At 40.4% G+C, this 13199-nt stretch overlaps 1 protein-coding gene across 22 annotated transcripts in view; it reads left to right on the top strand.

Annotated features, from left to right (window-relative positions):
• Positions 1 to 13199, top strand: part of FHIT (fragile histidine triad diadenosine triphosphatase) — a 1435777-nt gene that overhangs the window by 247258 nt on the left and 1175320 nt on the right. The window lies entirely within an intron of this gene.

Genomic DNA, 13199 nt, shown 5'->3' with positions numbered 1-13199 from the left:
CTGAATACTCATATGTTTTAGGCATGGTGGTGTTTGAAAATTATAACTTTGTTCAAGGGAATCTCAATTCAAATATGCCTATACTTAAGTATAGATATGAATTCATTTTTCTTAAAACATTTCCAGGGACCTCTGTTTATTATAAAGGAAGAAAAAAATGCCATATGTCACTTTGGTTGATGTTGATTATATGTATATGTAGGTGTGTTGTCATGGATTCAAACACATAATTCTAAAGAGTTTAGAAATACTTTACCTACTATATTATGGACATCAAGATTTTTCATGGGCAAAACCTTGGCTCCCTTATTTTTCTTTAAACGATAAAATATAAGCAATGATATTTAGGTTGGGTCCTCATAGCAACAACCAAAAGCCACAGTTAAGACCAAAATCAGAAACGTGAATGATAGGAGCTGTGATTGTCTGTCCTATCTGTGATTGGTTTCAAAAGGTAGAGATATAGTTTTGTTTTGTTTTGTGTTTTTTGCGGTACGCGGGCCTGTCACTGCCGTGGCCTCTCCCGTTGTGGAGCACAGGCTCTGGACGTGCAGGCTCAGCGGCCATGGCTCACGGGCCCAGCCGCTCCGCGGCATGTGCGATCTTCCCGGACCGGGGCACGAGCCCATGTCCCCTGCATCGGCAGGCGGACTCTCAACCACTGTGCCACCAGGGAAGCCCAGAGATATAGTATAATGTAATATTTTATTCCACCCTCAGAACATGTCATTGTTCCCATTTTAATTAAGAAGATTAATAGTTAGAGAAGCACATACCCAGAAACCTCCTTGCACCATGCCATGCATCCAGCCTTTGGGTCATGCATCCAGCCTTTGGGTAACCTGTTGAAAGCAATACCAAACAATCGACCTCCAACCATCTCACCACACTCCGACTTGAAGTTCAGCTTCACAGTTAAATAACTTGCCAACTTCAAATTAGCAATAAACAGCAACTCAGGATCTGTAGGGTTTATAAGCAAGTCAGAAGTGGTGCTTAGAATGATTACATTCCTAAGCTCACAGTTATCACAGCTTAGAACTAATTTTTATGCCTTAAATAAAACCAAAAGAATCTACACAAAGCACTTCATTTTCTGGGAAGGTTAAATTAAAATTAAAGTGTTCACTGGGAAGTCATCCTCTTTCAAATGAATTTCCTAAGAATCACCTACTTGAGGAGAGAGTAGCTACTGTAATTTTAATTTTTCGGGTATAAGTCCTTTTACTTTCTAACAATAGATATAGAGAGGCCACTAGTATTTTTTTTAAGTATGATATTTAAAAAATTATTCTGCAAGGCAGTTCTTCCAGGTTTACAGATTGTACACATTTATACAGTGTGGTAATTTATTTACCCAGATGGGTAGCAGAGAGAGTCTGAAACTGAAACAGACAATATTCCAGAGAGATCTAAAGTAGGCAGTGAATAATAGCCAGAGTAGCGCCTTGGATTATGTCACGTGTCTCCTGCAGAGTCCAAGTGACTTTGCAGCTCTCTTTGAAACATTCTACATAACATCCAGGTCAGGGTCTGGGAGAGAGAGAGAGAAAGACCCCTGGGACAGCTGTAGCTGTGGCAACTGGGTTCTTGCTGCATGAGGAGCTAAGAGGAGAGAGAGGTAAATCTCCCTCTCCAGCTTTGGCAGCTCAGATGTATTGGGGCTAGGGGGAATTCCTTTTGAGATCTCCACTAACTTTCATATGGTAGGAGTCTAACAAGTTATCTCTTTGACCTTCTAGGCAGCAGATGTATTAAACTATTTTCCCATGAAATCTGTCTGGAATGAGTGCCTTTAAAATTTTTTCTAAACATTAAAAAATCTGAATTTCTAGAATCTCTTTAAAAATTGGAAAATCTGACCACACTGTACCATTATTATACCCTCATGGTCCAAATTGGCTGGATCTGAGCTGTAGCTGTGTGGTTTAGATGGGGTATGTGCTCCCCACATGACCATACACATACACTTACCCACACAACTGGTTTCACTTATTTTCTCACCTGTCTGGCTCCGGAGTATTCCCGAGTTTGCAATTCCTGTTGTGCAGACTGGTTGAAGTGATTTTATCTATTCATTTGTCTATTGATCTCCAGGCTCAGATTGCCAGTTCCTTAATGAGCATTTCTATCTCAGTGTCCCTCCACCTCCTGGCTCCACATGTCCAATGCCAAAATCTTTTCCATTCCCTCAGTGCTCAATGATATTTTAAGCATTAATCTATATTATCTCATTTAATTTTTAAAAAAGTAGGTATATGTATTTTTCTTTTCACAAATGGGGAAACTGAGGGTATAGAGGCAGAATTCAGATTTAAGATGGTTTGATTTCAAAGTTCATTTTCAGTGTCATTACTGTTTCAGGAGGATAAGGGACTACACCATGCTTTTTCTCTGTCTTTTAAAAATCTTTTTGCAATGTGCTTAGGAACGTGTAAGCATAATGAAACGTAATACACTTGGTGATTATGTTACTGCCTCTTCTTTATTCTCTATCTTTCAAGACATACAAAACATGTCTATATACACTGTTAGGATTGCAATTCACCATTTCCACAAGGCGACACTCTTAGTCCTGATAGCAATTCAGAATGATCTAGATCAGTGCTATACAAATACAATGTGAGCCACATATATAATGAAAAAAAAAAACTGATGGCCATGTTAAAAAAGTAAAAGGAAGGAGGTAGAATTAATTTCAATATATATTTTATTTAACCTAATATATCCAAAATATTATCATTTCAACATGTAATCAATATTTTTAAATTATTGAGACATATTTTGTATTCTTTTTTTAGTAGTAAGTCTTCAAAATCCTGTGTATATTTTATACTCTCAGCGTATATCAGTTCAAACTAGTCACATTTCAGTTGCTGAATTGACATGTGTGGCTCATGGCTACCGTAATGGGCAGCCCAGGTCTAGGTCATTAGCCTTACTTACAGAGGGAAAGTCAGGCAGAGGGGTATGGTTCCTGTGGTGGCCAAGGCACAACTCAAACTTTCTAAGCCCCGATTCATACCTTCTCCTGCAACTAATGCTGTGAGCCCTGGGCTGTGCAAAGAAAGAGAGTTTTGGAATGAATTATTTATTCTTTTTTTATGGATACAGCTGCTCAGTGTTTGGGAAACCAAGGAGTTGGGATAATTTTAGTATTTCTCTCCTCTGCTCTCAGTGCAGTTCTAGGGTTTTAATGGAGGGACTTAGGATATGATTTCACAGGAAAGTGTTTTATCTCTTGGGGTAGTTCATAGCCCCTTGCCAGCCCGAGGTGAGATCGTAAGTCCAAATCAGTTCACTTCTAGAGGAATTTACCTTTTGCCTACCATCAGAGAGAGTGGGTGAACATACAGAGAGAAGGATGTGTAACATTGTTGGGAATGTGAAAACTTCACTGAAGAAGAAACTAAAGAACAACGCACTAAAGTGTGCAATAGAGTCGCTAAGGTAGTTTCTGGCAGCGCCAGAATGGACAGCCTGAATGTGGAATGAAAGTAACTTTGGTTGAAGCTCTAGTAACTATGATTTGTAATACCCGGAGATGCAGACTAATGGCAATCAATTATGTATGACCTGTTATTACTTTGCGAAAACTGGTCCTGGATTGTTTTATTATTTGATAGTGTTTTTCCAGGAAAAATAAACTTTCTTTTGCTCCCATTTTTCACTGAGATAGATGCAGAAAAACTCAGAACTGTTCTAGTGAGCATATATTTCTAGCTAGTCTACCGATCTGAATTTCAGGTTGTGATGATATGGTCATAAAAATTTGCCCTGGGCACATTTTTGGCTGATCTTAGCTGAAAAGCATTTTTTAACGCCACATGATGAGATTTAATGACTCTTGTATTGCAGGTTGGGGTGCTCTGTCAGGAAAATGAAATAATTCCATTTTGATTCTTTTTCTATGCTGGAAGCCCTCTGAGTTTCCCTTATTAAAATGCCAGAAAGTGCTGTTTAAACATATGGTCTGCACTTCAATTGTTCCATAGTCTCCTGTTATTATTTTTATTCTTTATAGAGCACCCAGGTACCTGAGGTATATTTCTCATATAGAAAAGAAGGGACCTTGCCCCCTTGAACTTTCATGTCATGTAGACTAATTCAGCACAAATGAAAGATAAGGCATGAAGAAGGCACTGGCAATCACTGAAGTGGTTTTGAGAAGCTGGTCATGGCCATAGTTTGACATGCTTTCTGGTTGTCCTGCAACTAAGCTGAACTTTTCTTCATCTGTTCCCTGTGGTTAGTTGCCTTCCCTGTGGCTGACAGTATGGGTAGAGCTGTTTAATACAGAAACAGGGAAGCAGCTTTGGGAATTAACAGGCTCCCAAATGGTCCTGAGGTTAGACTTCTCTCAAATAGAGCAGTCAGGGACTTCCCTGGTGGTGCAGTGGTTAAGAATCCGCCTGCCAATGCAGGGGACATGGGTTCAATCCCTGGTCTGGGAAGACACACATGCCACGGAGCAACTAAGTCCGTGAGCCACAACTACTGAAGCCTGTGTGCCTAGAGCCCATGCTCCGCAATAAGAGAAGCCACCGCAATGAGAAGCCCACGCACCGCAACAAAGAGTAGTCCCCCTAACCGCAACTAGAGAAAGCCCACGTGCAGCAACGAAGACCCAACGCAGCCAAAAATAAATAAATAAATAAATTTATTTAAAAAATAGAGCAGTCAGCATTTGTTTATTTAGCTAACTCTGATCCCCTGAAGTTATATTTTAAAATTATTAAGGTAAAACATACACACCGTAGAAGTTTATAAAGTATGCTGATCTTAAGTTTACAGTTTGATGTTATTTTTAAATACATATATATCTCTGTGTAACCATCGTCTAGATCAAGGTAGAGAACCTTTTAAAGCTCCCCAGCAGGCTCTTTTGTTCTTCTTCCAAATGTTTTCCAAATACACTCCCTCAAGAGGTAACTATACTATTTTGATATCAACAACAATTAGTTTCACCGGTTCTTGAACTTCATATAAATGGAATCACACAGCATGTAGCCTCTCCTTTCTAGCTTCTTTCAAGAACATATTTGTAAGATTCATCCATGTTGTTGGGAGTGCCAGTTCATTCTTTTTGTTTCCATGGAGTATTTCATTGCATTAATAGACCACGTTTTATTGATCCATGTTCCTGTTTGTGAGCATTTGGATTGTTCCCGTTTTTAAAAAATTCTATTTTGGTTCAGATTCTACCATGCTCAGTACTCATGCAGGGACCCTGGAGCACAGAGATGCTCTATGCTGATGGAAACCTCCATCCTATCTCCAGTAGGTTTGTATTCTACCCTAAAGGATATGGGTAATTGCTTAGTCCTCCACCTCATCCTTCCCTCTCTTCTTCCTAATAGTAATACTACTACTACTAACAGCTGTTATTCCCTGAACACGTACCACGTGCCAGGCACTAGTGCTACTCTGTGTTGTGAGTAGTGTCTCATTTAATTCTCACCAAGACCCTGGGAGGAATTATTATCACAGGTTTTACATGGAGAAATGAAGCCTTTAGTAAGTTAAATGGATTCCCTAAGACTACACGGCACATTAATGGCAGAGCAAGGATTCAAACCTAGGTTTCCTGACCCACACTGTGTTCTTAATCACTGTACATACTGACAAAGACAGGATCCTTAGGATCTATAAGGAACTGACACCTTTGAGTGGAACACAATTTTGTCCATTTTCTTCCTCCATGACCAAAAAAAAGCAGCTGTAGATTTTAAAATGTTGGAATCCATCATGCCTCAGCTTTAGGACTTCAGTGGCTCTGCTCGTTGTTGATGCAGAAGCCGAAGTCTGTACCATGGCCCCCAGGGCACCCCACAACCCGTCTACTTCCACCTCCCACCTGGACCTTATCTCCCCTCCCCCAGCCCTCCCTCAGTGCCCTCTGGCCACACTGAACTTCACCTGCTCTGGAACAGCCAAGCTCATTCCTGTCATTGGCTCTCCTGTTTTGCCATTCTCTCTGCCCAGAGCACTCTTCTGGCTCCTTCTTGTCAGCCAGCTCTCAGCTCAAATGTCACCTTCCTAGAGAGTCTTTTCCTGACCACCCATTACGAAGGATCTGTCTCTCTGTCACATTGCCTTACTTGATTTCCTTCCTAACACTTACTACACCCAGACTTATTTTAATGGATTATGTACGTGTCTGTTTTATCTAACCTTGGTCCTCAGGTCCTAGAAAAGAGTCTGACACTTTGTTTTTCACAAATACTGACTGAACGAGTGAAGGAATGAGTAAGTGTGCATTTCCAAGATTCCTGGGGCTCTATGAGATATTTCCTTGTGTATTTTGTAAAGGAAGAAAATCTTAATTGAAAAATGTGACTTTATAGGCTGAGGGGTCCAATCTGCCTGAGATAAAATGGTGAGGGGAGGGGAGCTATGCACATTATTAATTTTATGTGTGCAAACGTGCTCACAATCGCAGAAATTGACTTCTGGCAATAAAGCAATTTTCCAAATGTCAGAACTAACCAGACGGTTCTGGAAAGTGGTTCTTTTCTTGTTGTCATTGTTTATTGTTTTGTTTTCTTTTTTTTATTGCTCTTTATGAAATACTAGAATGGGGAAACCATCTCATATATATGTCCAGCCTGGAGCATAGCATAGCATGTGATACAAATCCTACAAATTAACACATACTTTTATACTGGAGTTTAAAAATAAGAAATGTTACAAGAATAGCAAAAGTAGATGCTCTCTCATCACCACCACCTCATTCTAATATGACATACCTTGGAATCATTAATGATCCTTTGTTCTGCTTAATGCATGGGGTCAATGTGAAGATCTTTAGGAACAAGCTGCTCCTTATCTTCTGCTGCTGCTTTGCCATTTGGAAGGCTGCAGGCCAGTTCCTGTAAATTACAGTTGCCGTTCTCCTAGCTATTGCTGAATTGGTAGGAAGTTTTTAATATAAACGTCTTCAGTTTGTGGATATAGATTAAAACTCCTAGGCCCCAAGCAAGCTTTGTCAAAGGGACTTGCAGCCCATTGCTCCTAAAATATTGTATGCCGGGCACCCTAGGGCATGCACAAGAGTTGTGTGTGTGTGTGATGGACAGAGTTGGGATTTTCATGCCCTGTGGATGAAAGAAAAGCCATGTTAGGAGAATTGTATCCACATGGTTGGGCTAGAAGGGGTTAAAGATTGGGTGTCTCTTCTAGCCTAGGCAGAATGTCTTATTACCTCACATCAAATTGCATCCCTTACCTCTGATTCAAGTCTGCACATTCATCTCTTCCACCTTAGGCTTTTATTGAAGCTTCCACCTCTAGGCAGTGCACAAACGCAAACTTCTGTTTGCTGTCTCTGAGTGATGATATTAATTCCAATGCCCAGCAATAATGCATTGCTTATTAAACAGTGTAGCAATAACCATTAGATAGTAATTCAAAGGGAAACTAAAAAGGGTGGAGAAACACCCTTTTCCCCCCTCAGCAAAAATGGCCAGAATTGAACAAAAGCAGAACTTCCCTGCATAGCAGTGGGGAGGGGTTAAGAGTCTCCACTGCTGACATGCTGTGTGATCTATGAAGAATTATTTAACTTCTCTAAGCTTCAGGTGACACATCTATAAACTGAGAATAATAACTGTACCTACCTTCTAGAGTTGTCACAAAGGTTAAATGAGAAATATATGTAGAACCCTCAGCATATGAGACACTTATCTCATATGTAGTAAGAGCTTGATTAAAGGTCATCAGAATAAGATCTCTTAGTAAGAACTGTGCTGTCATCTGCATGTGGCATGCTGTCTGTGCACTGTGCAACAAACCCAGTAGAGACACCTTAAAATACAGATGTTGGTTTCCAACACTGCTGGGCGGGGGTTTGGGGGGACGGTATATAAACCAAGGACTTCAGTAGAAAAACCTACGTCATGTCTCTGCCTTATCACCAGATTATCTTAAATCCCTTTAAAAAAAGTCATGGGCATTTGAAAAAAACTTTCATCAGGTATCTTTTAGAATCAGGATTATGTACTAAGCAATGCATTGATTTAAGATTCTTGAGGTTCTCAGTATACTCAGTTTCATAAAGAGCCCCTCCTTTCTAGAAAGTCATCTTGAACCAGGAGACTTAAAATGCAAAATTCTGAGGGATTGGGCTCAAATTGATGTGTCAACTCTCCCCAACCATCTTGTCCAGGCTGAACATTATTGAACAGCCCTTGATGCTCCCAGCCCATCCCCACTATTCCTCCTTCTTCTATGTTGATCACTTGCTGGAAGATTCTTTCCCCCTCTTTGTTGCCAGTCAGCTAACGCTCATCCTTAGGATCTCAAATGGAATATCATTTCTCCTGGAGAGCTTCTTGGTCTCCCACATCTGTTCCATGCTTGGGTCTATGCTTGAATTGCCCTGGAATGCCTCCATTTTATTTTGTCCTACTTAATTATTCGTGATTATTTCCTTAATGTCTGTCCTCCCTACTAGATTGTTAGCTCCATCTGGATAGAGATTCTTCTGTTTAACACTGTATTACACAGTCCTTGGCACACGTTAGGTGCTCTATCTGACAAGTATGGTGAGTAAAGCTTACTCTTTATGAGAATTTTTTCTTTCATGTTGCACATAAATGGCTAACAAACTAGATTACATTCTCCTCTTATATTGTAACAGTTCTCATCCACTATATTTATTTATTTAATTTATTTTTTGATTTTTTATTGGAGTATAGTTGATTTACAATGTTGTGTTTCAGGTGTACAGCAAAGTGACTCAGTTATACATATACATATATCTACTCTTATTTATTTAAAAATTTTAAAATATATATATATATATTAATATTTATCTATTTAGGCTGCACTGGGTCTTAGTTTCAGCATGCGGACTCTTAGTTGCAGCATGCGGGGGTCTAGTTCCCTGACCAGGGATCGAACCCCGACCCCCTGCATTGGGAGTGTAGAGTCTCATCCACTTCATCCACTATATTTAAAGTTTGCTTTTTGTACCATTGAGATGATTGTGTGCTGCTTTTATAGGTTACAATTTAATAGCATTTCAAGAAGCAGCTTTTGATTTTTAAAGAAGTCACTATTTAATACATTGGTACGATAGTACAAGGTGACATTCCCTGTCTCTCTAAGATGCCTTAAGTCTTCAAAGCACATCACACAATTTCATAAAAGGTAAAGATATTGATTTTAAAATCCTGATGGAAAGGAAGGCAGAGTCTAATGTTTGAATCTGAGTTACAATCAGATACAGTAAGTCACCGAGAACAAAGGACAGATAACTCAATACCTAGAATCAGGAGGCTGAAAGAGAACTTGAAGGACCCCATTTCAATCCTCTTGTCTCATTGAAGAATCATACCTCCTGGAAAACCTTTGGTCCTTGTCTAATTGTTTCTGAGCTAAACTGTGGACATATTGCTATGGCTCTATAAAATGATGTTAACTTTATGTCCTTGTTTAGGATTGTGTAGTAGCTATGAGCTGCCTGCTATATCATGTTTAAGTTCTGCCTACTTCTCAAGGCAATTTGACCTCAGGCCCTATCCCAACTTGGCTAACTTATTCCCTACTACTCACATATGGTCTGGCCTCTCTGTCATTGTACTATAAATGCAATGTGAGGTATGTCACTTAGTTTTATGCTGGAAACAAAATGAGAAGACCCAGTCCCTACTCTCAAGGAGCTTATGGTCTGCTGAGTGAACCAGGTAATGTAGGCTTTTTAAATATATGCTATATGCAAAGCACTATCAGAGATATAAAAATGAACAAGACCTATAAGAACTAATGAGTAAATGTCTATAGGGAATATAGAACATTTCCAGGTTCGTAGCACTTGTGGAATAAATGTCGGCTGCTGTTCCTGTGATGCTGATGAGATATCTGGCTTTAATATTTGAGTGTGTGGTAAAGCCATCTTTGAGAACCAGAGCCCATGAGGTGGAGCTCAGGATGGGTCTGGATACACAGTTTTGGTTAGAGAAAAATTCAAAATATTTGGGACATCAGACTGGCAATATCCAGCAGTCAGCAATTGAGGAATGTGAGATTCAGGAGCATAATTAGGTAGAAAGATGTATGTTGAATAGTAAGGAATCCAGACAATTTTATCAGCCAGTCTCTTTCCATTTCAGGCCATTAGGTACACAATTTTTTTCTGTTAATATTTCAGTTTGCTTGCCTATTCCTCAAATTTAACTGAAAGATGTATATGCCAGTATTCAGAAAGGAGGATGTAAATAAAATTAAATTATTTTTTTAAAAAAAGGCCACGATTCAAACCGGCCTTCAGAACACCCTGAATCTAGTGGGATAGAGCAGGGGCAGACAGACTAAAAAAGAACTAAAATACAAGGCAGGCTTTTATCGTGATGGTCATTCAGTGGTTCTTAAAATGTGGGCCGTGGACTATCAGGATCAGTATGACCTGGTGGGGCAAGCAGAGTAATGGCCTAACATATGTACATCCTAATTCCTGGAGTGACTTTTCAGGTGTGATTAAGGATTACAGTTGTCTTACCAGCTATATTTGTCACATGGTTTCCCTCGTGACCACAGGCAATGGGGCATTATGATTGACAACACTGCCAGGAACACAGGAAACTTTGGGGAGTTCCTCAATGCAAAGAGAATAATATTACCAGAAGGAAGATGATATCGTTTGCTGGAGGGACAAAACAAAACTATCTGCTATGAGCTTATGACTTTACTGGTCACTTAGAGAAGGAAAGGCATTCTTATATGAAGGAGGAATTTGTGCCGGGGCCCAGCGGTAGCAAAATACAGAATATATTCAGGAAGTGGCAGAAAGGGATTATAGCCCTAGTGTGGCACGAGAGGGTGGGGGTGGGGGGGACACGTGGTGGGAGATGAGTTTGGAGGCCCTCACCTGCCATACTAGTGAGCTTGGATCATATTCTGTGGTGATGGGGGCCACATACGGTGTTTTCTGAGCAGGGGGTAAAATGATGAATATGGGCTTTAGAAAGCAAAGTTTGGGTTCTCGCCATTGCTTGAACATCAGGTCTACTTCTCAGTAGTACTAGTTTTTACCATCATATGTACATGTTGAATGCTGATGATGTGTCACTCTAGGGATTCTCCACGCATAGATTTTGTTCAGAGATGGTTTTCCCACTGTGGGAAACTTTGTCTTTGAAACTCTTAGATCACCCACAGTAAGGAATACATTTACACACACACACACACACACACACACACACACACACACACGCAGGTACACACAGCTTCGTGAAAGTATACCCGCTCTGTGAGATATTTTTCTATTTTCTATTCAATTCTATTTTAGTTTTTTAAAAAATTCTGGTCACAATTCCCTAGATTGATTTCTTGACCACTATTGGGTTATATCATGCCGTTTGGAGCATACTACTTTAAAGGAAAGAGGCAGTATCTTATTCTTTTTGATATTTATTTATTTATTTTTATGTGATTAAAGCTTTACCGGGGATCAGGCAGGGACCATGTTGGGGAGCAAGGCCTGAATACCAGGCCAATAATCATATATACAAAGCTCTGAATATTTGGGTAGGTATGTTTGGTGGATGAGAGAGGAATGAAGGGTCAGTAGAAATAATGACACATCTTTACTATAATAAATGTCAAAGCTTAAGAACAACAGCATTGACAGATCGACTTGTAATTACACCACAATGAAGATCAGAACTGCTTTATATGAAATGAACCCCGCTCCATGAATAAGGTATGGATCACTATGTGATGCCAAATCTGTAAAACTGGTGTCTGATGCAGAATGATGAGAGCTACTATGCAAGGGTGTACACAGAGTTTGATTTCTAGAATGGTATTCTCTTTTCCCAAAATGTCAAGGAGAGCCATATACACTGACTTCTGAGCTATAAGGCTGGGTGAGATGGAAGATGCTGTGGAAAAACTTCCCTTTTGTGGCATTTCCACTTACTGAAATTTATCATTTTCATTAGGTTGATAGTATTTTTTGTCCAGGTCTGAATTTAAAAAAATATATTGTATTATCCTTATTTGCATTACTGTCATGTTCTTTTAGCATCTGTTTTCTGTCTGCCAATTTATGTTAAAAAAATAAAATAGAGAATAGTCCTTAAGAACCACAGTATTTATTCTCTTATGGTTAAATTAATAAAATAATTCTTTGATTCTCAGTCATTGGGTTACAGTATATGTATATTAGGTTTTTATACATAGCCAGGAGTCAGAAAATCTAGGTTCTGATCCCTGCTCTGACGGTGTGTGACTGTATCCATACCAGGTACTTTCTTTTTTTTTTTGGTACGCGGGCCTCTCACTGTTGTGGCCTCTCCCATTGCGGAGCACAGGCTCCGGACGCGCAGGCTCAGCGGCCATGGCTCATGGGCCTAGCCTCTGCGCAGCATGTGGGATTTTCCCGGACCGGGGCACAAACCCATGTCCCCTGCATCGGCAGGCGGACTGTCTACCACTGTGCCACCAGGGAAGCCCCAGGTACTTTCTTTAAGTCTCTGTTGCCCAGCTGCAGAATAGAGGTGAATTTTGCCTTCCCCACTGAGTGTTGCAAATTTGTAGAGATCAAATTAGTTAATGTATAGGAAAGAACTTTTTTATTGCAATGTTCTCTCCTGGAGATACGTCAAGTCTTACTGGATAGAGTCGCTGTTTACCGCCCTGTATTGAGAAAGATTCTGAGGCTGGCTGGGCTCAACTAGAAAAAGTACTGTTGAACATTTGGAGATGTTTGCTGTGAGTGCAAGCTTTGGGAGTGGTGAGCCTATGGGTCACATGCTTGCCATTCTTGAGCAATACATTTAGATGGCATCACCTTCTAATCCATCTGTGCTGGCCTTAGGTTAGGCCCTACTCCAGATCTGTACGCTTGCTATGTGCTGCTCTTGTGGTTATCAAGCCGGGCCACTACTGCTGCCTTTAGTGGCTGAAGGCTATTGCAGTGACTTCTCCCAGCCCCTCCCATAAGAACTCACCTCGCCTCACCTACAGCCCCCCACCCACGCCGCTATTGCCAAGGCTGAGATGCACTAGACTGGCTCACCCACCTCCTATGGCCATGGGGTGGAAAACATTTGTCTCCCTTCTTCTGCCTGATCAGCTGTCCTGAGAAGATCCCACAATCAGTTGTGCTTGAGAACAAGACTGAGGAAGGTACCGTTGGATCTGCTTTTCCTCTTTCCTTACCTCATTTCCCTCTTGCTTCCATGGGATGGCAC

The sequence above is a fragment of the Stenella coeruleoalba genome, assembly GCF_951394435.1.
Source record: "Stenella coeruleoalba genome assembly, chromosome: 10".
Taxonomy (NCBI): Eukaryota; Metazoa; Chordata; class Mammalia; order Artiodactyla; family Delphinidae; genus Stenella; species Stenella coeruleoalba.
This window is presented reverse-complemented; position numbering and strand designations above follow the sequence as displayed.